The sequence below is a fragment of the Mesoplodon bidens genome, assembly GCF_964165515.1.
Source record: "Mesoplodon bidens genome assembly, chromosome: 4".
NCBI classification, from domain to species: Eukaryota; Metazoa; Chordata; class Mammalia; order Artiodactyla; family Ziphiidae; genus Mesoplodon; species Mesoplodon bidens.
This window is the reverse complement of record NC_138160.1, coordinates 115,790,848-115,818,478: the sequence shown is the minus strand read 5'-3', so window position 1 is coordinate 115,818,478 and position 27,631 is coordinate 115,790,848. Positions and strand designations below refer to the sequence as shown.

Below are 27,631 nucleotides of genomic sequence, written 5' to 3'. Positions count from 1 at the left end.
CACAGCTTCTCCCACATTCCTGAGTGTTGATTTTGGAGAAGCTTGGCTACTACCTAATGATGTATAAACTACCTAAGGAAAATGAACTTTTCTTCTAACTCCAAAAGGACCTACTTAGCACAGAGTAAGTATTCTGTACCTCTGGTACTTTCAAGTGCTCCAGGGCTTGCTTACCTCTGAGTTTTCTTCTAAGTAGAAGAGAAGATGCATTTGACAGCCCAGATATGTAAGACAATACCCTACATGAAAACCTGGCTTCTGAGCAAATTCTATTTGTGCCTCTGTCATCCTCATCCTAGGTCACCTAATACATTGAAGCTTTCCTAAAGTACACCATTGGGAATAAAATATTTGTTATTACTCTTTAAAGGTGACTTATTTAGTTCCTACAAAAACCAAAATATCAGTAGGCTTCAAGGAACTTAAATCATGGAATTATTTTATTTTGCAATAAACCTCCATGAGAAGCTCTTTCAAAATAGTTATTATTTATAAATGTTAAAGCCATATTTCAATAGCATAATTGGGGACAGAAGACAAATTCTGTTTTCTTTTTGCTCTTCTGGAGTCATACTAACCCAACCTTTCTGAATGCTAAATATTAACTGAGCCTTCTTAAAAGCCAAGTCTTCTTAAAACAATGCATAGGAGGCTAATAAAGAAGTCAATAAAACAAACAAACAAACAAATCTCACAAACGAAATGAACAATGCCCAAGATATCTTTCAGGGAATTTCTATTTCTAGCTTAAAACCCAGAGAATCCCCCAAAATCTAATATCCCATTAGGAAATACACAGGATAATCTGTGTAAAGTAAGTCAATTCTCATCATTATTGCAGTTTGAGTGAATATAATGATATCTAGTGATCAAACACTTTCAAACTTCTATCTATTTAGGGGAACCACAAAAAGAACAGAAAGGAAGAGGAATTATGCCAATATAACTGGAAAACAGGGGAGGAAAAGGTGAGAAGATTACACACTTATGAATACGACTGCTTAAGAAGGAATTAACTGTGCTTCAAATGGCTGGTGACAGCAAAAAGTGGAGGGCTCAGCAAATGTACAATAACCTAGCTCTGACAGGCTCCCTGTTCCCCCCACCCAAACACACACACACACACACACACACACACACATACACACAGCACTTAAGTGAATAAAAGCCTTAATGATTAGGTGTGGATAACTGCTCATGATATTAGCACAGATTTTAGGAATGACTATCACAAGATCCAAAAAGGAATATGACAATCTATAATTCATAATCCAGTTGGTAATAAAGGACAAGAATAAGGAAAACCAAGTATCATTAAGCCAAATGAGGCAAGAAAGACTAGGAGGAGACAATCAGCTAGATCGTGAAGCTAAAGGGAAAGATACCACCACAGAATGAGAGCCAAAGAAAGAAAGACTGAATATAAGGCAAAGGAGTCAGGCTGCTGGAAGTAATCTTACATGCAGTACAGAGTTCTATTTAAGCAGAAAGACGTGTTCAAAGAGCCATTTTGAGAAGACAAAAATGGCAATAGCACGTAGCCAAGTAAAGACTTACCCAAAAGGGGCAGAGAGGGTAAATGGAAAACATGTAATCCAACTATGAGAGGAAGCCACACCAGGGTGGTGGTACGCAGACGAGGTAGTGACAGTAGTAGAGACAGAAAAGGAAGAGTTATGAGGGACAGTACAGATAAACAATCCATAGGACTTGCTGACCACCAAGAAGAGAAACGAGGCAGTCAAGAAAGGTAAAGGTTGAGGACTTTCCTGGCAGTCCAGCGGTAAGACTTTGCGCTTCCAATGTAGGGGGTGCGGATTCGATCCCTGGTGGGGGAACTAAGACTCCACATACACAACCAAAAAAAAAAGCAAGTAAAGGTTTAAAAGCTGAAAGAATTAGACACCGCTCACCCAAAAAGGGGAATTCTAGTTATTGCCAAGATGAAGCAAAAAGGTGATGGTGGAGGGGTATAAGGAAGCAAGTACTGATCCAAGTCCAAGCAGATATGACATTTAAAGCTCAAGACAGGAGGAATGAATATAAAAATTTGGAGAATGATACAAAGAGAAGAGTTGAATTTGATTTATTCAAATTTATTGGGTGCCTAGTAAGCCAGGAATACTCTGTGCTAGGAACTGAGGTTTAAAAGATACTATCTGTAATCTCAATGATCATAAAGAATAATGGGAAAAAGAGAAGATGTTATGAAGAGCTTCATATGCTGTTTAGCACATCACTTAGTTTCTAAAGATTTCCATATGATACTCAACAGAGATGGGGTATTAAAACAGAGTAAAAAATATATACAGCAAGCACAGAAGGCCAGTAACTGAGTAGATAGGAATGTGTGCTACTTCGTACATCAGAACTTGGAGGGACTTAAGAAAACTGTGGACACAAGGTAATTATCTGCTATTACCTTGTTTGTTTGTTTTTTTTTTGTGGTACGCGGGCCTCTCACTGTTGTGGCCTCTCCCGTTGTGGAGCACAGGCTCTGGACGCGCAGGCTCAGCGGCCATGGCTCACGGGCCCAGCCACTCCGCGGCATGTGGGATCCTCCCGGACCGGGGCACAAACCCGTGTTCCCTGCATCGGCAGGCGGACTCTCAACCACTGCGCCACCAGGGAAGTATACCTTGGCTTTTTATAGTTCACCTTTGGTTTACGAAGACCTAACTAGATGACTCTTTCACTAATGGGTTTTGTCATTTCAGACAGCTAGAAAGAAAACTGGGATTTAATTATGAGCTTCAGAAATCCCTGTGTGTATTAGGTTCCCTGAAATTCTTCTGAAAAACTGCAGCTATCAACTGGACAATAACAATACAGAGCAGTACCTTGGAAATCCAAAGAAAAAGAGTGGCACCTCAACCATAAATGAAAATCTTATAAAATTAAGAGATATCATGCTTTACAAAAGAATCTATCACATTACAAAACATACACACTCACACTCACTCACACACACACACACACACACACTTTACTTCTATTTCAGCTCAAGCATCCCTTCTTCAGGGAAGCCTTCCCAGACTACCTTGCCTAGGTGAAATTCCCCTATTATACACACTTACTCCTTCACCTACCTCTATTTCGTAGCACTTAACATATCTGTTTTTACATTTACCTATACAACCTGGCAAAAATGTAAATGAGAAGAGCCATATCTGTTTCACTCATCACTGTAAGTCTAGTGATACATATGCTCAATAAATATTTGTCTAATGAATGAAAGAGAATGTGAATACAAAGCATTTGAAAAGATATTAGCCATGGGGGTAGGGTGGGGTTCAGGGTACTTTTTACTTTCTGCTTCATGCAATTCTGTACATCTTAAAATAAACATGAATTTCTTGTATAGTTAGGGGGAAAAAACCTTCTTTAAAACCAAAGTGCAGATGTACCTCAACTATACTAAAATTCTTACTAAAGAGAGGATTTATAAGAGTCATTCTTATTTCAAAAGAATTCTCTCCAGTATATTTAGGGTTATACAAATTTGGAGACTGAAATTTAAGAAGAGTCAATCAAAAACTAGGGGCAAATACTTTCTGCTTCCAATAAATAATAGTAAGAATTCATTTTTCAAAAGCATTTATCTTCCTGTACTGGAATCTGTATGGCATTTGTACCATACAGATTCCTCACAGATTTTACAAATGCCATTCTCTGCCTGGACCACTTTCCTCAAGCTCCAACCACTGATTTCTAGCTCTCTCATCACTGAGGCTTCAGCTTTAGCTATCATCCCAGAGACCTTCCCTGATCATCTAACTCTATATAAAGTAGGTTTTCCCTAATCTCTAATCCAATACTATATTCATTTCCTTCACTGTACTACCAATTTGTAATTATTCGTTGGTTTACTTGATTTTTGTCTCTCCCACTAGAATGTAATTTCTAAAAAACAGTACTAAGCATATTCAGAGAACTTGTTAAATTGATTCAAGTTATTCATTCAAAAGTCTATTTATTGAAGTAGAATTCTAGGAGCTGGGAATATACAAGTGAATAAAGGGGGCCAAAATCCTTGTTCTCATGTAGCTTACATTCCAGTGGAGGGAGACAGACAAAAGACAATAAATAAGTGATACAGTATAGTTTGTTAGGTGAAAAATGGTATGGAGAAAAATAAAGCAGAGGAAGGTGGATGGGGAGCACTGTGGGAGAGGTGTAATTTTAAGGTGGCTGGGCTGAGCCTCTCTGAGAAGGCACCAACTGAGTCAATACTTTAAGGAAATAAGTAAGCCAGGCAGATGTCTAGGGGAAAACTAGTACAGGCAAAGGCAAGAGGCAATGTGAAAATCCCAAGGAGGGAGCATGCGTGGCACACTCAAGTTAACTGCAAGACCATGAAGCCTGAGAATAAGTAAACAAGAAGGGGAAAACAAGGAATGGGGTCAAATAGGTAAGAGAGCCATGCTGGATGTGATAAGAGCTTTGGCTTTATGGTAAGTGAAATGTGGACCCAGTTGAGAACTCTGAGTGAAGACATGATATTTTCAGACTTTTTTTATTTTAAAGAATCACTCTGGCCCACATGTTAAGAATAATGGAGGCGGGGGTGGGCAGCAGGGATAAAAAGCAGGGAGATCAGTTCAGAGTTGAAGCAATTTAGGTAAGAGATGATCATGGCTCAGAACAGGGTGACAGCAGTGGGGTGGTAAGAAATGGACAATTTCACATGTTTTGGGAGACAAAAGGTTTCCTGATGGAAGAGAACGGGGAATGTGAGAACAGAGGAGTCAATAAGGATGCCAAGCCGTCAGCCTGGGCTACCCAAAGAATAGGATTTGTCATCAAATGATTTGGGAAAGGCTGATAGGGAAGCTAAAGGATGATCTGGAGTTACATTTTACATACATTAAGTGTATGAATAAAATGTTGTTAAACTTTACCAGGCTTCCATTCAAATGAATATTTATTAATGTCAAGAAACCAAAAGTCTTGTTCTTACTTCAAACTACCTGAGTAGAACCTCCGACCTGCCATAAACACACACACAAACTTCCCTCAACAGTCTCCCCCAAACAGACAGGCAGACACATAGACACACACTGCTCATGCCCAGACTTCAGAGGTAAATTCATAGAAACAGCTCCTTCACTTTCTGCTCCGACATCTCTCTAATTGCTTCAATCCAAAATAAAAGGCAAGCAAACCAATCCAAAAATTTCACCCAACACTGTTAGCCAAAAGGCAAATCTCCTGAGCACATCAATCCATGCAAATAAATGTGCGTATGGGTCACAAGCCACCATCGTCTCAGGCAAACCTACACAGAAGAATTACAGGTGGGGGGTTTAAAGAAACAAATTCCTCATAACCATTCCACAAAATTCAGATTCATTAGGTTTGAGAGTAGGGCCCTACCTCCCATATTTTTAATAAGCATCCCAGGTTCTGCAGTAGGTTTGAGAACCAAGGCCCTTAGGACCATCTGCAATGGGAGAAAGTCACTTGCCTATATACATTCAAAGATAACATTTTGTGGTTGGTGGGGGTAAAGCTTTAAAAATGTCTTACCCCTGTGGTTCTAACATCCTTAGTCACCAAGTATCAGCAAAAGTAGACACCCCACCACCACTGTCAAACCAATCCTAGATCTAGGTATACAATTACTATAAAGCACGTAAGCCACATCCATGACTACACTCAAGTAACAGAAAGAAACCAAGGGCACGTTGGCTCCAAAACTCTCCTAGATTCAGAAATCCTGTTCTTTATTGGAACATCTACAAAGAGGAGGAAATACAATCACAATCGTAAAATCAAAATCATTTTCCTAGAGAAACACTTAAATCAGCACTTTTCCCAATTGTGGCTCCCAATTTCCAAAGACATCCAAAGTTCTCACAGTGGATTTCAAAGCCATTCAGGAGCTGAACTCATGATCCCTGACACTTCTCACACCATAATACTCTCGCCTAGTCTCTCTCTGTGACCACACAAGTCTCTACTTTTTTATCTCCTACATCCAGACTTTTGTTTCGCAGTTTTTAATCACTCTTTAAACCTCGCCTGCTCCTCTAAGTCCTCTAATTAAGCAGAGCCTGATCTAGATGTATCACTCACCGCCAGAGCCTGCAAGATTTCTGACATTGCTGCAAGATGTGTCTGAGTATACCTGTAGAGGCTTGTAGGCACAGGAATAGACACAGAGCTGGTCAATCTTTATAGTGCTTTCCTTTAAATTATAAAATCATCAAGGGCAGATACTAAATCATTACGTTATAAAATGTGTCTCTGGAGTACAAAGAGCTAACATGTACACAACATATATTCCAATGCTTTATGAAGATGTTTTCCAGATACCTCATGTGTACCCCAGAGGTCAAGTCACCTACTCACCTAAGTGGGCAGAATGATGTGAAGAAGGGGAAAGAAAACAAAAGACTAGCTTTGAAAAAGTTCGGCAGCACCCCCCTTTTTCCTGGAAATACACAAACCAGAATAACTAGATCTCAAGTTATACAGCCTACCAGATAGGATGCTAGGCAAATCCTAACACATCATGAAAACAGAAGTGAACAGAACAAAACTTGCCTTGAAAGTACCAGCCATATTCTGAGATCATAGTTAAATTTGAAAAGTGTAAGACTGTTCACAGGACTCCAGCTGCTATGCTCAAAGAAAGGTGGGAAGGTGACACTAGTTTTTTTCTTACTGTTATTTTCAGTAATAACAAAACAACATACACAGAAACCAAAAAGAAAAATCCAGTTAAATCTCACAACAGATAAGGCCATTTTCAAATTTCCAAAGTATACCAGTCTGTAAATTTTATATATATATATATAAAATAAGCAGAGACTGGTGTACCAAAGAATTCAAGAGCAAACCCTATTTACAAAATGTACTTTAACAACCGTCTTCCAATAGTGAATTACAATTTTAGTATTGCACATACAGAACCATCTAATAAAGAATTTTTTCTTCTAAAATACTATCATAACCAAGTTAGGGATACAATAAGAAAAGTTACTAAAACCACCTCTCTACTAGAAAAGGAACAAAAATCTCCCCACCTAGGTGCCCAAGGCAAAAAAAGTATCAAAACTACAAAGCCTAGAACTAGCTGATTATTTATGAAAAACCTAGTAACTCTGTAATTACGCCATCTTTTCAAAGTTGTGAAACAATAAAAGCTGTTAGAATATGAGACTGAAAAACTAGCTGGTCCTAACAACAATATAGTTTTTAACAATTCTTCAAAGAGAATTTTATATCTTAACCTTCCAAGTAGTAAATGCACCTCTCAGATTCAGAGGTCTAGGTAATGGCAATGAACTGGATAATCCAGCACTAAGAATTTCAATTACTTTTATTCTATTAACTTTGGAAGTAGAAAAACAAGGTGTAAAAAAAACATGGAGAGACTTTGTGAGGTCATTCATCATCATCTTTGGTGGAGAATGCGTACTATCTCTGTGCAGTCTTCTTGGGTCCTATCCTCCCAGATATTCTTTTCTCCAAAATATCCAGACCGGTAGAAATAAGAATCATCCCCCAGGCTGTTTATAAGATTTCCTTTTATAAGACTGTCCCTAACAAAAGGAAATCTTCTCCAATGTCTTTGACCTTATCAATACACTGGCAAACCCATAGGGTATACGGCACCTGTAACATTTGAAGAAAAGAAACTATTTCAGTCTCTTTTTTGTGCTTAGTATGAAGCACAAAAAAAGAGAGACAAAGAACATAGACCCTCTAGAAGTAAAGCGAACAGGGAATACTGATAAACCAGGGGAATAAAGGCAGCTATATCCTAAAGAGTACTCAAGTCAGCTATGAAATTCACCCAAATGTGTGGCTCACTGCCTGAATCAACATATACATCTGGTTAATAATAAACACTGGTAAGTCATAAACAAAAAGGGCTTTCGTACTCAAAGACTCTACAAACTACTGGTAACATTAAAATTTACAATTAAACAATATGTGTGAAATAGATTTTTTAAGATAGTATTTCAAGTTACAAAGAAATTAAAAACTGTTTGACATTTTACTGCCTAGTCTTCAAAACACTAAGAAGCCAGTATCTTTGATTTGACCAAGTTACAAATCTGTTTTCAGAAGCAAGCGAAAACATACTGCCTCTGCTTAATGCAAGGGACAAAAAAGATCATCACTGCAAATCATAATGTTTGGGTTCATGATGAAAACAGGAAACAGACAGGCTGCCCAGGTATAATTATGGTTATAGTCTAATGTGCCTTCAGGTTCAGCCAAGAATGAAAACCCAGTGAAGAGGGTAAGCAGAATTTACTTGCCTCTACCTTGCTACAAAGGCAACTTTTAATAATACTCCCAGCAACATGTTACATAACCAGTCAATCTGATTCAAACCTCATTAGTAACAACATTCTGCCACTGTCTCTGTCTGAAATTAATAACTGACTTTGCCAGAGGGGAAGGAAATGCAACACACATCAATATACCCATTTTTGTGGCGCCTACCGCAGTGAACCAGACAAGTAGATAATTCCACCAAATCTGCACAGAACCTACAAAAATATTTTATTCTTTTCTCTTCCCGTCTCTGTTCTCTTCTTTTAACTAGACCATATCATATGGATGCATTTAAAATCGAAGAGGAAAGTTAGTTGGGAAGTTTCATCAAACTTTTATTGCCTATTTCAGCTGTGATCGGAAAGGAATGGAAGCATAAATGACAACTCGATTTTATTAACAAAAATAAATGGGAAAAGTGTATGCGATAACAGCAGCTATGTGAAAAGGAAAGGCACACTGACTGAGGGATCAGCAAGGTAGAGAAGGAAGAACGGAGGATGCTATAGAGACAATTATGCAAAGGTTAAATTTTAAAAATCTAAACATAATAAATACAACCTTTACGAAGGTTACACTTTGTTAACTTGTTTCTTAAGAACTGTTTCATATTCTTGTAACCTCTGATTCATCTTAGAGGAAAAAAGTTACCAAAGTAGCGTAGAAGTAAGAATATAAAATAATTTGTTCAGATCTATAAATAATTCCTATTTACTCAATCTGGAACACACTAGTTGCATAAAAATATTCAGATCAATAAGTGTTCACATCGTGTCTAGGTACTGTCTTCCCCACAACACTGGCATCTAGCAGCAACTTTAAACTGCTTGGAAAGTAACTAATCTATTGGGATTAAGGTTTTCAACCTTTCAGCTTTCAAATTAAAGTTAAAAACTAATTCATTCTGGGCAATCCGGGTACTCTAAGGAAATTTACTCCCGTTTAAAAACAGAATTTAAAAAAGAATTTAAAAAAGAATTTATAACAACTCACCTGCCGAATCAATAAAAAAGAATTTAAAAAACAGCAACTCAAGTACCCCTTCCTCTCAACTTGTGTGAGGCCAACCCACAATCTTCCACCTATCCAGTCTTCGTTGTTATAGATAAGAACACTTCTGGTGGTGCTAAGCAACAGGCATGGTGTGACAAACCCAACCAGACTTCAAAACTTTTTCCACAGAAAGATAAGGTAAACAAGATACACTGAGTGCCACACCCATATAAACGCACAGGCAGCCAGGAATGCTTCCCCCGGCCCCCCAGTCTCTCTCTAGACCTCCAGCTGGTCAGGAAACAATGTCTCTACAATCAAGATAGAGATCTGGCCCAGGGTGTTCAGGCATTCCTCACCTCTAGGCTGGCCTACAGCTCCACTCTCCAATGCCATCCAAACCAGAATTGGAACATTTTGTTAGGAAGCGGGCAAACGTCCAAATAACCGACTATCCTCGCCCCAGTTCTTTTTGCAACCAAAATCTGTTTTGGCTACTGAGCATGCTCCGACTTAAGACAGGCGCCACATGGGAGTTTTCAAAGCTTAGGCTCCAAACTCCACGTACTAACAGCAGCTGAAAGGGGAAGGCAGGAAAGAGGGAGGGGGAGGGGGACAGACCGGAATATGAGTACAGACACTGAAGTGAAGGACCCCGGTAGGGGGTGAATATGGTGAAGGCAAACAGACCTCGCTAGTCGTTTTCCTTGCAGCTAAAGTTTACATACAGTAGAAGAAATCTTTGCAATAATGAAAACTGGCATGGCAAGTGGCAGAAACCGGGTCTAACTACCAGCTGACCGCAGCAGCAGGTCACAACTGCCCAGAGTGTAATTTCCACCGATAAGCGTAGATCCTTATCTTTGAAACACAAAGCGACGGCGGCACGGATTCATCAAGCCACTGGACGGCTTTGCAATGTAGCCGACCAGGCTGCTCAGTCGAGCTCGGCAATCCTACCAGGGGTGTGTACTGAGGGTGGCGCTTGGATGAGGGAGAACAAACCGCTCCTCCGGACAGAAGGGGGCCCGGGGATCCCCGCGAGGGCGTCCCGAACGCCTCCCGCCACAGTCCGGGGACGCCCCGGGGCAGGCGAGGCCTCCGCAGCCAGACGGGCCGCACCACCGCCGCCCGCCTGGACCCCGGCAGGCCGGGACTCGGCCTACCTCCCGCCCCTCAGGCCCGGGTGGTTTCCGCTCCGCCCGCGGCCGCACGCCCCCGCCTCGGCCCAAGTCCGGCCGCTAGGGCAGAGCCGCGTCCGGGCAGAGCCTGCAACCCCGGTCCCGCTCGCCCGCCCCCCCCCGGGACCCCACGTTCACTCACGGGCCGGCGGCGCGCGCTCTCCCGGCGCCGTAGCTGCGCTTGCCCACAGCGCAACTTTATTAGCAGCTCGGCCGCGGGACACGCGCACGGCGCCCGCTCGCCCAGGACCCGGATGAAGGAGGGAAGGAGCCGGGGAGGACGCCGCGGGGTCGGCGCATGCGCGCAAGCCGCCGAGTGACCGCTGTGGGACCCACCGAGGGAAGGGCCTCCTCGCTACAGCGGCTGAAGGAAGCCACCGCTCTTGGCTCGGTGCCCGCAAACTCTGGCTTCCGATCTGCCGGAGGCTTCTCTCGTCCATGGCCAGGCCCAGGAATGGCAGTCGGCTAGTTCCCACTGTCCCGATAGCCACTAGTAGTCTCCACTAACCAAATCAACCCACATTATAATAAAATAATTGTCCTCGACATGGACAGTTGGAGATTTCCCCAGTCACGTTAAAGTGTAAATAAAAACATCTTCGGATACAACTTTGCTACTCTTAATGATTTGTAATATAAATCTGAGAGAAGAGAGTCCTCTTTTTGTGAAAAAGTAGCTTCAAAACAAGCTTCTGAACATCTTGCAGCTTCTTACTGGTTGCCCTAAGCCCCCCTCACACGTGGAAATCTTGCAGCCTTTACCATCCCCCACTGCTCTTGCAGTGCCAGACCTTGTAGCTCCCTGAAGTAGGCCTGCCCATGTACTGACACCCCAGTGGTTCAAGATACACCGTCCTGGACAGGTGGGGACACTGAGGTGCACAGAAGCCATCCATAGACTGATGTCCCTCTACTCCGTCTCAGGGGGCAAAAGCCGAATTCTCTTTTTGTAGTTACTCTTCTCAATGCTCTCCCCTTCCCCAATTCCCCAAAGTGTCAGCATTTCCCAGAAAACGGTAATAGTACCATCTAGGGCACCCAATTCGGAGAGTACTAGTGAAGAAAAACTTTTAAATAATTTTGTTTTCATTTTAAAAGTTCAATCCTGGTTTTCCAATATTCCACTATAGGTTTACTTTTGAAATAAATTAATCTAAATAAAAATCAAAATTGGAGTCATTTTCAAATCCTCTCTCTCATTCCCTAAACCAAACTATCACGAAATCTTACCAACGCCATGTTCAAAATATATCCCAAATCTGACCGCTGCTCACTGCCTCTAGTGCCACCAAGGTGGCCTGAGCCAGGGTCATCTCACCCGAAACAAATGGGAATCTGCTATTCTGCTCCAGGCTTTGGCCGTTTGTTTCCACAGTGAAGAGGCGTGGTGAATGTTGTCCAAGTCTCTGCATTAAGGGTAGTCATCTCAGATAGGGACAGAGGCCTGGTGAGGGAGTGTAGTGGGCCAGGGTGGGGAACCAGAGAGGGCAGCTGCTATTTCACTCCAGCCAAATGTCACCATGGGGAAATGTGGGAATAAGGACCCAGTGTTGGCAGATCTTCTGAGTTTTCAAAAACAGCTGGAAATCCAGATTTTAATACCAAAATCTCAGTTTAGCAACTTCTTTCATTCTTTCACTCTTTTTTTCTTTCTTAGACATTCAAGAGGCCAACCCTGTACAAGCCAAGTAAAACAAATCCATGGTCCCAATTTAGCCTGCTGGCCATCAGTTTGCAATCTCAGGTCTATGTCTTAAAACTCTTTACTACATCATAAACTTTGTGAAAGTAAAGTCTGTGTACTTTAACTCTTTGTCACACTCACTGATTACTTGTTGTTAATTCAGAAGTTTCCAGCCCTTGGAAGGCACATATTTCTGGAGACTGCATGGCTTTACAACTCCCAGAAGTGCCCATAACCCTGCCTTGGAGGATGCCTTTTTTATTTTTTTCCCAGAACTGATGTTTGCAGAGAGCTTTGTTGAACATTATAAGACATAAAAATTTGGTTTAAATATTTTGTATGCTTCAGCCACTCCTCCCTTCAAACAGCCAGTAAAATCCTTCCCAAAACAAACTGTTTGCTGTCTTGCAGTCACTGCACCCACATATGGGGAGAACAATTTGTGATAATGGGATTCCTTCTGACAATCACATGTTGATCTCAAAGCCAACAGTTTTGCTTCCTGAACTATGTGTCCAAATACTGATCAAATCAACCAGAGACACCAACTTCTCCAAGTTGCTGTGTAGGCTCAGCTTAGGTCTTAAATCGTAAGAGATGATAACATAGAAGACAGGAAGGCAAACTCCTTCCAAAGGACTGAGACATTACCCAGAACTCAAAGGGCATAAAAAAAATCAGATAGCTCATTAAAGATCTGTAGAGTGAAAAAGATTATCAAACAGCAAATGAACAGGCCTGTCAGAGCCATAGGAAAGGAGTAAGGAAGTCCTGGTTTTGGGCAATCAAATGGGATCTAAAAACAAATGTAGAACAGGATGACCTGAACAGATTCATATAGTTAGTGGGGCATCAAAATAGACAATCTGCCTTTTCAGTTTAGCATTCACCTGATCAGAAAGATCAAACAGAAGCAGCTTCAGTACTCGATTTTATGTTACTTACAGAGAAACGTAATTCTGGATAATTTAGGCCAATGCTTCTCAAGCAGGGGTGACTGTGGCCCCCAGGGAACATATGACAATATTTGAAAACAATCTTGGTTGTCACATCTAGGAGGGTGGTGCTAGTGACATCTACTGGGTAGAGGCCAGGGATGCTGCTAAACATTCTACGATACACAGGATAGCCTCCTTCTACCAAGAATTATCCAGCCCAGAATATCAATCGTGCTGAGGTTCACAAACCCTGATTTAAGCCCGAAACAGTTTCCCTCTAGTTGAGTTGATGTTTAGGGAGAAAATGAGCCCTTTCTTTGAATTTTTCCAATAACTGTGTTATTTATTCATTTGATGTAAAGAACCAGCCTAAATGTTTGGTCAATGACCTACTCCCACCCTGAATTTTGCAGATCCAATATGGAGATAATTTTCAGGAAATGTGGGAGTATATATGGAAAAAGAAGAACTGGAATAATTAACTCGGTCTTTCCATATTTTTAAACTTCTATTTTTAAATGTAGGGTAATTGAGGCGAATTGGGTTTGGTTTCCATATATTTAATATAGATCTCAATCCAACCCTTTGCTATAGCTCAGAAGATTCTCCCTAAATGACCAGTACACACCCAGTAGAAGTGGAAGAATGTGGTGATGTTCAGAGGGGTCACCCAGTGTTGAAGTATCAGTGAATGACATCATGGAGATCCATAAAGGGTCCTAGTGGCCACCTAAGAGACCTCTCACTTCCTCACACAGTCATGGCAAGTGGACATCAAAGGAAGAAATGTCTAAGTTTATGTGACTCCTCTGGACATTGTCCAGGAAACAATAAAGCCACCTTTCCAAGTTCTGAAAATTCTATGCTCTTCAACTGACAAACTAGCCCTACCCCACATCCTTAATATTGGAAACGGTGCAGAAGGCAGAGCTAAACTGAGAAAAGTTCTGAGAAGAGTGAAGTCCCAAAGAAATGATCTGCAAAGACATACCCCATGATCCCAGAGAGAAAAAAAATCATGTTACAATTTTCAAAAGAAACTTCACGTTAGTTTTTAACAGAATGAGCCAAGGTTTTGTGCCAACCAGAGAATACACTAAAATGACTTTATCCAATATTTGACAGGTTTTTTTTCCAGTAAAATTTGAGTGTCCTGTTGTGAAATGATCCCTTAATAGTCCACAGGTCCTTTATTTTCACAACACAGAACTTGAGAATCTTAATGTATCGAAAAAAGGAAAAGTAAAGTAAAAGAGTAACAGCTGTCTCCCCTGGAAGCACAGGAATCTTGGGGCCAGAGACTCCTTGAAGCTTCAGGGATAGACATCAGAGACTCCAGGAGCCCCCCTGGAATGAACGTGCACGTTTCTGTATATATACCTATGTACAAATTTTCTGCAGAAAAGGTCTGTAGCTTTCATCAGATTTTCAAAAGTTTTCCTGACCTCCAAATGTCTGCAGATGCCTAAAGCAGTGGTTACTTTACGTGTGGTGTAAATTTAATGTGTCCTTTTTAAGTTATCTTTTCTTCTCCTCTCTTTTTCAGAGCAACATAATTGGGAGATTCCTCTCTAGGGAAGGCTGCTTCATGTAGAGCGTAGGAACCCGCTTGCCCGTCTCCAGGCATCTGCTACATTAAAGAAGGCCTGCTATGGCTGGAATCCAAAACACAAAATTAAAAGGGTTGCATGCACCCAGAGTCATAAAACAAAGAGGCTTTCTAAAGCAAGGCTTGGAGTGAACGCTCATTTCTTCCTGACTTAAACAGCATCTGTTCCTCCTGATGGCAAACACCCTCTGAGTTAACTCAACTGACCTCCCCGGTTCTACATTCTCAGTTTTCATCCTCAGACACATAGTCTCTGATGAGCCAAACCACATGTGCACTCCGCTGCAAATCCAGAGCAGCAGGTGAAAATCTGGAAGTGTTGTGGAACTGGGGAGAGGGGAAGGAGACAGAAACTTCTCGTTCTCCAGGATGCCCTTTAACTAGATAAAATCGTAGTGGTGAGCATTCCAAAGTTAGACCTCCTGGTTTGAACATAGACTCTCTTGCTTACTACATGTGTGACCTTGAACAAGTTTCTTACCCAATCTGTGCCTTGGTCTTGGCATCTGTAAAATGCGGTAACAGTAAAATTAACTTCATAGAATTATTATTTGGATTAAATGAATAGAGACTTGTTAGGGACTTAGAACAGTGCCTGGCACATAGTAAGCGATATTTAAGCGCTTGTTTTAAAAACATATATTTTCATACAGATGGCCAAAAACACAGGAAAAGAGGCTCAACATCACTGTTATTAGAGAAATGCAAATCAAAACTGCAATGAGGTATCACCTCACACCATTCAGAATGGCCATCATCAAAAAGTCTACAAACAATAAATGCTGGAGAGGGTTTGGAGAAAAGGGAACCCTCTTGCACTGTTCATGGGGATGTAAAATGATACAGCCAGTATGGAGAACAGTATGGAGGTTCCTTAAAAAACTAAAAATAGAACCACCATACGACCCAGCAATCCCACTACTGGGTATATACCCAGAGAAAACCGTAATTCAAAAAGACACATGCACCCCAATGTTCACTGCAGCACTATTTAAAATAGCCAGGGGCTTCCCTGGTGGCGCAGTGGTTGAGAGTCTGCCTGCTGATGCAGGGGACACGGGTTCGTGCCCTGGTCCGGGAAGGTCCCACATGCCGCGGAGTGGCTGGGCCCGTGAGCCATGGCCGCTGAGCCTGCTCGTCCGGAGCCTGTGCTCCGTAATGGGAGAGGCCACAACAGTGAGAGGCCCGCATACCGCAAAAAAAAAAAAATAGCCAGGTCACGGAAGCAACCTAAATGCCCTTAAACCTAAATGCTCTTAACGTCTCCGCTGAGCTACAGTAGTTGTGGATTTTGTCCATACTCTCCAATCCACTTTCTCCTGCTTCCTTTATGGTACCATTTCCTTTCTATTTTAACCACAGGACCAGACACCCTAACCCAGAGGTGGATACATGGCCCAGGAGGGTTACCATAGTTCCCCGCTAACCAGACCACTGTGATTGGTTCATAGAAGAGCATATGACTCAAGCAAAGGAACAAGTGTCATCTCTTAGACTGATGTATGGATATTGAGAGAGAGGAGCTTTCCTTCTTACTGTCACCCTTGCTAAGCTAAGGGTGACCCTGAGGCTACCAGGGGCCATCTTGCCACCATGTAGAGGGAGTTTGCTTGAAAATGAGGCCAAAAGAGAGAATCAGAGCCGAGATAGAGAGGAGAAGACAAAGCCCTGACAAAGTCCCTTCATCTGGCTGTTTCTGAAGCTCTACAGATCTCCCTTACACTTGCCAATGACATTACCCTATACATTCTGCTTTAGTTTAAGCTAGTTATGTGTCTGCCACTTGTAACGTCTGCCCTTGGCAGTATAACTGGATTTATCAGGTCCAAATGTAACTCCTGATGTTTTTCATTCTTCCTCCCCAACCTGGTCCTTCTCCAATCTTTGCCATATCAATGAATAGCTCTATCCACATAGTTGCTCATACCTGGCAGTCGTCTGCGATAGACTGGATTATTGTTCTAAAACGTCACTCCCTCCTCGTTGTGGAAGGAGTACACACTATACATCCATACCATTTGCCATGTGACTTTGCCATAACTTCCTCTAGAAAAGGTGGCGTATACTTCTTTGCCTCTTTGATGTTGACTTTGGCCATGCTGACTTTGGACAGTAGACATGACATGAACATAAATCTTTAGATGTGCTTGGTAATCTGGCTTGGTCTTTTGTGTTTTTGCCATCTACCATTAGAAGAATAGACCTGAGGTAGGCATTGGTCCAAGGAGGATGAAAATACACAAAGAGCAGAGCTGATCCCAACCCACAGCCTGGAGCCTGGCTCGACAGACCTGCAGCCTGAAGCTCAGCTACCTAAGCTGATTCACAGACCCGTAAGTGGGAAAAAAAATGTTTGTTATGGTATACAACTGATATTCTGGGGTTGTTTGGTATGCTGTAATAACCAACTAAAACATTCTTTGCTTATCCCTATTTCTCACCCTCATTTATTTATTCATTTGTTAACTCCCTCTTTTAATAATGTGACAGATGTTTATTGAATGCCCATTAGGCATCAAGCATAATTTTGGTCACCAGGAAAAAAAATTTGGGCACATTAAATGAAACAGACAAAAATCCCGGCTCTCATACAGTGAACAGATAATTTTTAAAAACATGAAAACAAGTAAAATTTGGCATATCACATGTTAATGAGCACTCGGTAGAAAAATAAAACCACGAATGGGAGTTGGGGGCCAGAGTACTGGGATAAGGAAAAACAACGGCTGCTGTTTGGATGGAGTAGTCAGGGTTCAATCAGGTTGTCCTTCTACTTCCAATCCAGCATCAGGCCTCGTCAGTTCTACCTTCAAGCCATACCTTAAATCTGTCCACTTCTTTCCACATCTACCAGCCACCAATAGTCAGGTCCACGTCCTAGTCCAGGTCACTCTCATTTCTCACCTGGACTGTCATCTGCTTCTACTCAGCCTTGCTCCAATCCCTTGATCACCCAACAGATACCACATGCTGAAAATGTAAATGAGGTTATGATAATTCTCAAAGTAAAGCTCTTCAAGGTCTTCCCACTGCATTTAGGATAAACCCTCTACCACGGCCCCACCCCGAGTGATGTAGTCCCTGCCATTGCCAACACTCTCACATGTACCTTGCCCACACTGGCCTTCTTTCTGTTCTTCACACACCACAAGCTACTCCCCAACTTAAGGCTTTATACCTGTGCTTCCCTCTGCTTGTTCTCGCCCTCTACCTTGGTAACTTCTGAAATGCCCTGCCCACCACTCCTCACCTGTCTCACTCCTTCTCACCAACCCAAGTCTCAGGTTAAAGGTCCCTTCCTTACAAAAGCTTTCTCTGCCACTCCACTCCACCTGCCCCTCCACCCCTGTGTACACTTCCAGAGCATCCAGCTCTTTCCCTCATGGGACTCTCTTCTCACATGTCATGACTTGATCAAAGTTCATGTTCCCCACTGGAGTTAAGCTCCTCTTCACAACTGAATCCTCAACACTTAGATCGGGGCCTGGAGTGCCATAGGCCCTCAATAAACAGTCATTGGATTTTCTCCTTCAATTTTGGTTTTACATTTACTCCTAGTAAAATCACTTTGTTTGCATTTAACTTTTTAAAATTTCCTAATCAAATTTTAATACGTAATAGGGTATCATTCCCCCCACCTCCCAAGCAAAATCTCAGCCCTTAGATTTAGGTTTCATTCATGCATTTATTCATTCAACTTAAATATTTATGTAGTACCTACTATGTCTCTGGCACTGGGCCAAGTACTGGGACTACAAAGTTCTGCCCTGATGAAGTGAAGTTCATAGTCTCCAGGGGGAATGTTTGGTTGTATTCTATCTTCAAGATCGTTGAACATTTGATGGAAAAATCAGAAACTAGAAAATCAAAATCTGTCATTTCAAAGCCGTAAGCCCAAGTATTTACAATGGAGGAGATTTTTCATACTTTGAGGATCTCTTCTTTTGTAAAAAGCTCCCCACATATCACAGACCATTCAATCAGGAAAATGAAAAACAAAGACCCTTTTCTGAAATGGAATTTTTAGTGCTAAAGGGTTAAACTATTCAGTTTGATCATTTGAAAGGCTGTTACACAGTTGCATCCCTCTAGACTACATCCCCTGAAATGTTTCATTGCTAAGTATGGATTTTTAAAAAAATACTTTAAAGTTTTTAAAAAATATTGCATGTTTTTTAGAAAAATTCAAATTATAGAGAAAAGACAAAAAAAGTAAAAGTTACTTGAAATCACACAAACAGAAATAACCATGATTAATCAGTTGACGGAAAATCTTGCCAGACATCTCTTCATGTGTACAGTAAGTTAATATTGATCAAACACATACTTTATGCTAAGTACAGAACAGTGTGCTTTATATATTTTATTAAATACCACAGAAAATTTACAATGTAGTTACTATTGCTAACACCGTCATCCTCCTTTTTCTCAATGAAGTAACTAAGGCACAAGCCATTAAGTAACTAGCTGTTGTGAATGCACATCTTTCTACAGCCTGCTTGGGGTTATAACTCCCAGAAATGTTTCTGACTCCACCTCGGCGGAGGGTGTCTTTTTTAAGCACTGATGTTTGCAAAAATGCTTTGTTGATCATTGAAAGATATAACAGAATCTGGCTGAAATATTCTGTACCTAGGCCTCTATCCTCACTCTGTGCATTTTATAAAATCTTGCACTCTCTGCTTTCCACGACCCTGTGTCTTCTGACTCCTCCCACTATGCCCCTGTACCACCCGCCTTTCCCGTCACTAAGCTGGTCTCTGCTGTCCCCACTCCCTCCAACATGCCATCACATTCCCATCAACACACTCCTGCTTTCACAGTAACCTCTGTAGGGAATGGCCCCTCCAACACCCTGTCCTACCTTTTCTTCCCAGGCCAAGTTAATTGCTTCCTTCAGGAGGCCTGCTTGGTCCTCCTGATCTCTCACGGATCTTCATGTGATTCTTTTTTTTTTTTTTAACATCTTTATTGGAGTATAATTGCTTTGCAATGTTGTGTTAGTTTCTGCTGTATAACAAAGTGAATCAGCTATATATATACATATATCCCCATATCTCCTCCCTCTGGCATCTCCCTCCCACCCTCCCTATCCCAAAGACGCAGACATAGAGAATGGACTTCATGTGATTCTTGACCCTATGAGAGGTGCATAAGAAGGAAGAGATATACAATGTGTGGGAGGTGAGAGGTTTCACAGCCACTTTACAATAAGGAAATGGAGACTCAGAGAAGTGAAGTCAATGTCTGAGTTCAGACAGATTGTTCGTAATGATACTAGAATTCAAATCCAGGCGTGTCTGACACCCAAACTCCTGCTCTAACTACTACGCACGCTGCCTGCTCTCTTGACTCACCGGCATTGAAGTATTCTTAACTTTTGCACTGCAACAAAATGGCTCCTGTGACTCATGATAATAGTCAGGGAACCACAATATACTCTCTGAACTGAGCTGGAAAACAATCTCAGTTACTAAATAAAAGAATGAATGAACAAATAAATAAACGTGTGGATGAACACAAATGCAATTTCTAAACTGAATGTGTGTCATTTGGTGATGGTGAAGTCACACAGAGCAAGTGGGCCGTAAAACTCTGTGTTTATTCTAACAGTCAGGTAAGGGCCCTGAAGGAACAAGCTCAAAAGGCCCTGACTGAATGGAGTTACTGTTCCAACATGTTTATCTTGAAGTGTAGTGAAACCTATTAATTCTATTTGTATAGTGACTAATGCCTCTGTGGATGTATCGTTTACAATATGGTGGCATACTAATGTGCCACATTAAAGGTGATTTGAACTGATGAATCAAATCAGTTAAGCTCCTCTAAGCCAACTCTGGCTACCCGAAGTCATGCGGTGTAATGTTTCCATTGCACAGAGGCCCTGTGCTAAGCGGTGCAGGGGGGTTGATCTCAACTGTGTTGCTTCCACAAACCTGTTTTGGTAAGAGTGCTATCGCACTGTGTGCTAAAAACCAGAGTTCAAACGATTTAAAAATGAGGTAAGAAGTCAACAAAGTCGCCTGCCTTGAATGTGTCATGGATGGAGTAGTGGGAGCCCCCTGCCAGGTCATTCTGCCAAAAATGCAATGTCTGAGCTCCAAAGTGGTCCTGCCTATGATGCCTCTGGGGTCTGAGCAAAAACCATCTGGGAGTGCTTCCGGTTTTCAGGACCACAGGAAAGGAGTCCACTTGTCATACAGGTTAAAATATTTATCTCCTTTGCTTATGATTGCTGGATGAGTTTCTATTGTATGCCAGGCACTATAATGGTAAGGAAAAGGTCCCAAACATTCCTCTATTTTTTTCATGAAAAATAAGGCTATTTGGAGATAAAGATATCAGTGGAAAAGAATACTCGCCTCTCTCCTTGACCCTCCTTCCCTATCTCTTCCTTCAGTCAGTTGTCTCTTCTGATCTCTGGCTTCAGGATTGAAACCTACTTTCTGGTCCATTTATTCACTCAACAAACAGTTGTGGAGGGCTCGCTATGTACCAGGCCTTGGGCCAGACGCTGGGAATTCCTTAGAGAGCAAACCCAGGCAGGGCCCCTGCTCACGTGGACCGCAAACAAGCCAGGACAACAGGCGTACATGGCTCCCTTTCCAGTCTGCCTAAGATGGACCCAAAACACTCTTTTATTCTTCTGATCAGCACTGCCTGAGCTAAACTTTTTTATTTTTTTATTTTTTTTATTTTTGGCTGCATTGGGTCTTTGCTGATGCATGCAGGCTTTCTCTAGCTGGAGCAAGTGGGGGCTACTCTTCGTTGCGGTGCACGGGCTTCTCATTGCAGTGGCTTCTCTTGCTGCGGAGCATGGACCCCAGGCGTGTGGGCTTCAGTATTTGAAGCACGCGGGCTCAGTAGTTGTGGCTTGTGGACTCTAGAGCACAGGCTCAGTAGTTGTGGCTTGTGGGCTCAGTTGCTCTGCAGCATGTGGGATCTTCCTGGACCAGGGATCGAACCCATGTCCCCCTGCACTGGCAGGCGGATTCTTAACCACTGCGCCACCAGGGAAGTCCCGCCTGAGCTAAACTTTTAAACTGCAAATTTTTTTCCTCCCTCTACACATCTCATCATCACACATCTGGAGTTCATTTTTTAGGTCTACAAGCAACCTCATGGACATAGATATACTCACATCTTGCTTGCTTTTTTGGTTTTTGTAACATTGACATAACCGCAAACAAATTGGAGTAACTAAGGCACCCAGATACCCAGGCACCCACACCTGCATTGACTCCTGAAAGCTTCAGCACCTGGGGAGCTGGCGATTACCACTGACTCACAAACAGGCCATGTCTTCACTGGGCTGTGATATGTCATGTTAAGGACCCCGACAGTTCTGGAACTACTAGGATGCCATGAACAATTGGAGCAGCAGGCTAACGTGCCACAGCTATGTGAGCATATCAGGAAGAAAAGAGACTAGACACAGGTCTTTGTGCTGCGTGGTCCCTAGCTGCTTGCTGTAGAGACTCCTAACAGCCTTAAGAATTAACTAAAGAAGTCCTTTTTTTTTCTACTCAGCACACTATGAGGACAAACACACAGAGAAACCCATTCCTCATCCTCATACTAGGATTGTTCTTACTCCTTAAAATGGAAAGGAAGGGATGGACATGAATCACCAGTGGTAAAGGAGGCATATTGCAAGGCTATGGGGCAGCACAGTGTGGCAGGGGATGTGGTTTCCTCAGCCACAGAGTCACTCTGTTCCCAGGGCTACCAAGGCTGGGTTATCCAGCAGTCTTCTAGAACAATAGCTCAGGGCATGGCTGGGGATTGAGCCAGCCCTAGAGTGACCCTCCTTTACCTTTTTCACTTTTCCAGAATTCCTGGTAGTTAGACTTCTCAAGAGAAACTCCAAAGTCTGCCATCACCCAAAATGAATTCTACTGGGTAGAATTTCATGCCAATCCTCTTCAAAAAGTATTGGCTTCTCCGCATCCAGAGCATTTGCCATTTGGCAGGGGCATCAGACCTCATCTGGGCAACCGTAGCCAGAGCTATAAGGCTGCTTCCACTCAAACCACAGGGCACAAGTCACAATGACCTCTCCAGGAATGAAGTGGCTCAGGCCACTTTCCTGACAAGGTTGCTGTGGGCATGGCAGACACCCTGGGCTCCCTGGACTCTACCACTGCCAACTCAGCACACAAAGTAAGCGCCAGGGGATCTGCTTGGTACAGACAGCTTCCTCCATAAAAGATATTCATTGATCCATTTATCCATCCAAGCATTCATCAGACTTTTACTGATAGCCTACTATGCAACAGGCTTTGTGACAGATGCCACAGACAGTGACCAAAAACAGACCAGTCCCTGCCCACACAGATTGTATGAACTAGTAGGAGAGACAGGTATCGATCAAATAACCATGCTTTATAAAAAGGAACAAGGACCAAGGAGCACACAGAACCAGGGGGCAGGGAAGGCTGCTCTGACAAAATGGTGCGTGAGCTGAGATCTGAAGGATGAACAAGAGGCAGTTAAGGGAGAGTGAAGGTCGGGTGGGGATGAGTCAGGGGAAAGCCTTCTAGGCAGAGGAGGGAACAGTGTGTGTGTGAAGACCCCACGGACAGAAGGAGCGTGGTGGTAACAGTGAGAAACTGAGAGAAGACCAACGTTGGACACAGAAAGCCAGTGGGGCTAGGCCTGGAGAGGTGGGCAGGACAACCCAGGGCTTTGTAGGCCGTGGCTGGCATGTGGCATTATCCTAACGTGCTCCACATGTCAGAGCTGCGCCTTAGGTGGTTGCCTTCCCCGAGAAGAGACAGGGCTACTGGGGGGAAGGAGAAGGGAAGATGGGGTTACTCGAAGGACAAGCTCTCTACCAACATTTCAGGACTGTGACTTCTGTCCCACCTGTGGCTTCTATCCAAGGCCAGCCCAGACCCACCCCAGCTGGCACTCCTGGGACTTTGTACCACCTTCCTGTTGTGGCCCCATAACTGTATGGACTGTGTCTTACCCCCCTGCACACCTACTGATGGGAAGGGCAGGAGTGAGATGGAACATTGGAGAGCTGGGAAAGTATGTCTGGGGCAAACGGGCCCCATGGACGACTGAGCCCCACGTGCTGCTTTCACCCTTCCAGGAGGCGTTAAATGTCACTTCATCCCAAGGTGCGGGGGGAACTCCTCCATGACTCCTAGATGACAAGACATCCAGGAGCGCCTGTGGGAAGACTTACTGCACCTGGACTTATTTCTGTGGTGTAGGGAAGGGGTAGGGACACATCTGTCCAATTCTTTGCTGTGATGCCTGGTGTATAGTGGTACATTGCAAACCCACAGTAAATGTTTGTTAATTGAATCCTAATGCAAAACATACAAAAGGCATTTTTTTCTCTTATTACCTTGAGGGAATGTGGGAGGAACGCCCCAAATTGACAGGGAAAACAATTTCATTTCTTATCCTCTGGGTTGGGGCAGGGTAAGTTCATTATAAATTGAAATGGGTTTGCAGCAACATGGATGGACCTAGAGATTATCATACTAAGTCAGTCAGAAAGAGAAAGACAAATACCATATAATTGCACTTATATGTGGAATCTAAAATACGACACAAATGAACATATCAACGAAACAGAAACAAACAGACATAGAGAACAGACTTGTGGTTGCCAAGGGAGAGGGGGGCGGGAGAGGGAAGAATTGGCAGTTTGGGATGAGCAGATGCAAACTATTATATATAGGATGGATAAACAACAAGGTCCTACTGTGTAGCATAGGGAACTATGTTCAATACCCTGTGAAAAAGCATAATGGAAAATGATATGAAAAAGAATATTATATACATATAACTGAATCACTTTGCTGTACGGCAGAAATTAACACAACATTGTAAATCAACTATACTTCAATAAAATTGTTTAAAAAATTTTAATGGATAGACAAATCTTAGACTAAGCCAGGGCTCTTGTAGACTTTGCTCTCATTCCCTTATGAGACATCATTTTTTTGTTTGTTTTCTTGTTTATTTGAATTGCAGAGACCTCATTTATTTTGCCCTGGTCAGCATACCAGCAAAGGTTGGAGCCCAGACAAGTTTCTACTGTAGAGACTGGTCTCTTGACCCCTGTGTGTGTGTAGGAGTGTACTTTCCTCTCAGAGTGACCTAGGAAGGCCCTAGGTCTGGCTGGCTGGTCAGGAGTCAGCAGACTGGTTCAAGGCCATAGGGTGAATTCTGTAGACTTTTCCCTTATGAAAACATTGGAAATAGCACTTCACTCACCTCTCAATCTGGAGGAAAATTCTTGCCGCAGTGAAATGATGGTAGAGAGGAAGGGCCCCTATGTGATGGCACTGTCCCCAAAGAGAAAAGAAAGGTGCTCATTCACTCACTCTTTCCCTGCAGCCAGGACTTGGGCACTGGACCCAGGATGAGACTAGGTCACCCTTGCCCACTCTGGCCTGGGGAAAGGGACTCAGGTGCCTGCCTGCCCACTGGCACACAGCTTATCTGGAGGCCCGGGCTCTCCCTGGCCCTCTGCAGGGTGGACCCCATGCTGTGTGCAGAACTTTGGGTCCTTTTGCCCATGGACATCTTTCTGGTGAGAGGACCCTTCATCCATTCTAAGGGTTTGTGATCGCCAAGAGGCTAAGAATCTCTTATCTTTATAAAAGGGATTCTTTATATTTTATTTCATCTTCCAGAAACCCAGATGACCGTGGCTTCATTCTGGTCTGACTGTCTCAGACCATCTCCTCATAAGGAGAGCCGGCCCATGGTGGCCCACCGAATCCATGAATGAAGCTTCCTATGGGGCTGGAAGGCGGTCTGCCTGGGAGATACCTGCTCCTTCGAAGCAGAACTCACAGAGAGGTGCTTTCTAGCCCCAGGCCAGGCCTTCTACCTGTGCCACTCCTCAGGCCAAACAGCTCCAAGATTCCAGTTCTAAGAAGGCATCTTCAGATACTCACAGCACCTTTGCTTTCCCAGGTGGCACTCTGGATCTGATGGACGGCTGGCTACCGAGGAAGAGGCAGAGAGAAAGGGGCAGGACGTGGGTGGGTAGTGGAGGCCCAGGGGCCCTGAGAGAGTCCTTCCCATTCCCCTCTCATTACTCATAGCCTGGGGGGGGATCAGGTCAGAGGAGCCTTGGAGTTTGGTCTGGGACAAAGGAAATAAAATGGTGGAGTGAAGCACTGGGCCAGGAAGAAGCATGTGAGGGGAGTGGTGGGGGGGGGGGCTTGGGGCTCATGAGGTGACCGTGAGGGCTCTGTGCAGCTCAGAGGAGGCTGGAGGTTGGGCGCAGGTGGTATCAGGAAGGGGCTGTGGAGCGTCAACCAGAGGGAAAGGAGCCAGGGTCTGCGAGGGCGAGAGGAAAGTTGGCAGAGAGAACCCCTGAGGCTTGGAGCGGGGAGCTTTTTGGGTTCAAGAGGAAAAGGGACTGGGCATCTGAGTCCAAGGGCAACAGCCTACGTTTCCTGAGGAAGGAAGAAGGCCCAGGAGTCCGGACAAGGAGTGCGTGGCCTTGAACCGGACCGTCTGGCATTTCAGCTTCCTGTCCAGTAAAAAGGATGAAAATTAAAACTAGACAGTCAAGTGTATATTTTTACCGTATTTACTATAGATCCTCTCATGGAGATTTCTCATTGTTTCTTAATTAGCAGGCACCTGAGTCAATTCAACTCTTAGTTTCTCTCTCAGTAAAGGATTGAATAGTAAAAGGAGGGATCCAGCCCTGCGAGAAATCCTTAGTTCTTGACCAGTTCACCCTCCATCTGCTTCCAAGAAAGATATTCAAGGGCTGTGTGTGTCTGTGTGTGTAGAGGGGCTCGTGGTGCTGGTAGTCAAGTGTATCTCCATAAAAATAACTTCTTTTCTCTCTCACTGGCCCCCTTCTCACCCCTGTCCACCCCTCTCCATCTTCCCTGCTGCCCCCCTGGCTTATGACGCCCCTCCACCCTTGTCCACTTCTACTCACCTCTCAGAGCCCAGCATCACTTCCTTAAGAGAGCCCTTCCCGATCCCCGGACTAGAGGGGTTCCTTCGTTTTAGGTTCCCATAGAACCTGTTTCATCTTTCAGAGCACATATGTCCCTTTGATATTATATACTCAGGATGCTGACTGAAGGCCAGTTCCCAGAACTGATGATCCCCAGTGTACAGTCAGAGTTTTCTAGACCAGCTCATCTGGAACCCAAATTTTAAGAATTAGAGGGTCATGAGGGGAAACACAAAAGTTTTTCTGGGGCCTCTGGGAGGAAGGGAAGAAGGAAAGAGCCGCTGTGCTGAGTTCCCAGCCTGCGGGATGGATCAGGTCCTAAGGAAGACTCTCCTTCCCATCTGGCTCAGACCCAGATCTGCTCCTGAGGGGGAGCAGGCTCTGACCATAGCCTCCCTACATGCCAGCTCCGTGGGAGGAAAAAGGAGGGGGTTGTCCCTGCATCTGCGCCGGACCTCTGATCTGAAGCTGGTTGGCGTTTGCTGCCCTCAATGGGGGAACAGATCCTTGAGCTGCCTGTGCTCCAGGTCCAGCAAAACTTGACCTTTCCTACCAAAGATCCCACAGAAGAGCCTGAATCAAACCACCTCTCTGGATCCTTGACACTGCACTCCAACCTAGCCGAATACCCAAAGGCTGGACATGTAGCCTCAGCCCCTTAGATTTATTTACCCTCAGGTTTGTTGATGTGCATTTCCTTAATCATCTTTACTGGGGTTTTTAAAATTCAAAAGTAATATATCTTCATCTTGAAGAAGTTAAGCATTATAGAAGTAAATAATAAAGTGCAAAGCTCCTGTATGTTCCCGCCCTCCCCCATCAAGGTAACAACTGTTAATAGTTCCACAGCTATTCATCCAGACCTTGTCTCCAAGCGTATACCAACAAAGGGGATTTCACTACATTTAACATTTTGCAATCTACCTTTTCTACTTAATACATATTTGGAACCTTTCCGTGCCTTTCTAGTCTGTA

At 43.4% G+C, this 27,631-nt stretch overlaps 1 protein-coding gene across 5 annotated transcripts in view; it reads right to left on the bottom strand.

The window, feature by feature from the left end:
* The window catches only part of SMAD5 (SMAD family member 5), a 106,968-nt gene that overhangs the window by 41,459 nt on the left and 37,878 nt on the right, over positions 1–27,631 (bottom strand). The window contains exons 1-2 of one of the 5 annotated variants that reach the window (XM_081233046.1): positions 18,418–18,514; positions 17,521–17,670 (exon numbers count right to left, since the gene is read on the bottom strand). The exons of 2 other annotated variants lie outside the window; for them this stretch is intronic. The gene's annotated coding sequence lies outside the window, so the exon portion shown is untranslated. Of the gene's footprint in view, positions 1–10,611; positions 10,732–17,520; positions 17,671–18,417; positions 18,515–27,631 lie in introns of those variants that run through there. 2 more of the 5 variants (XM_081233045.1, XM_081233042.1) reach the window with 2 other exon arrangements.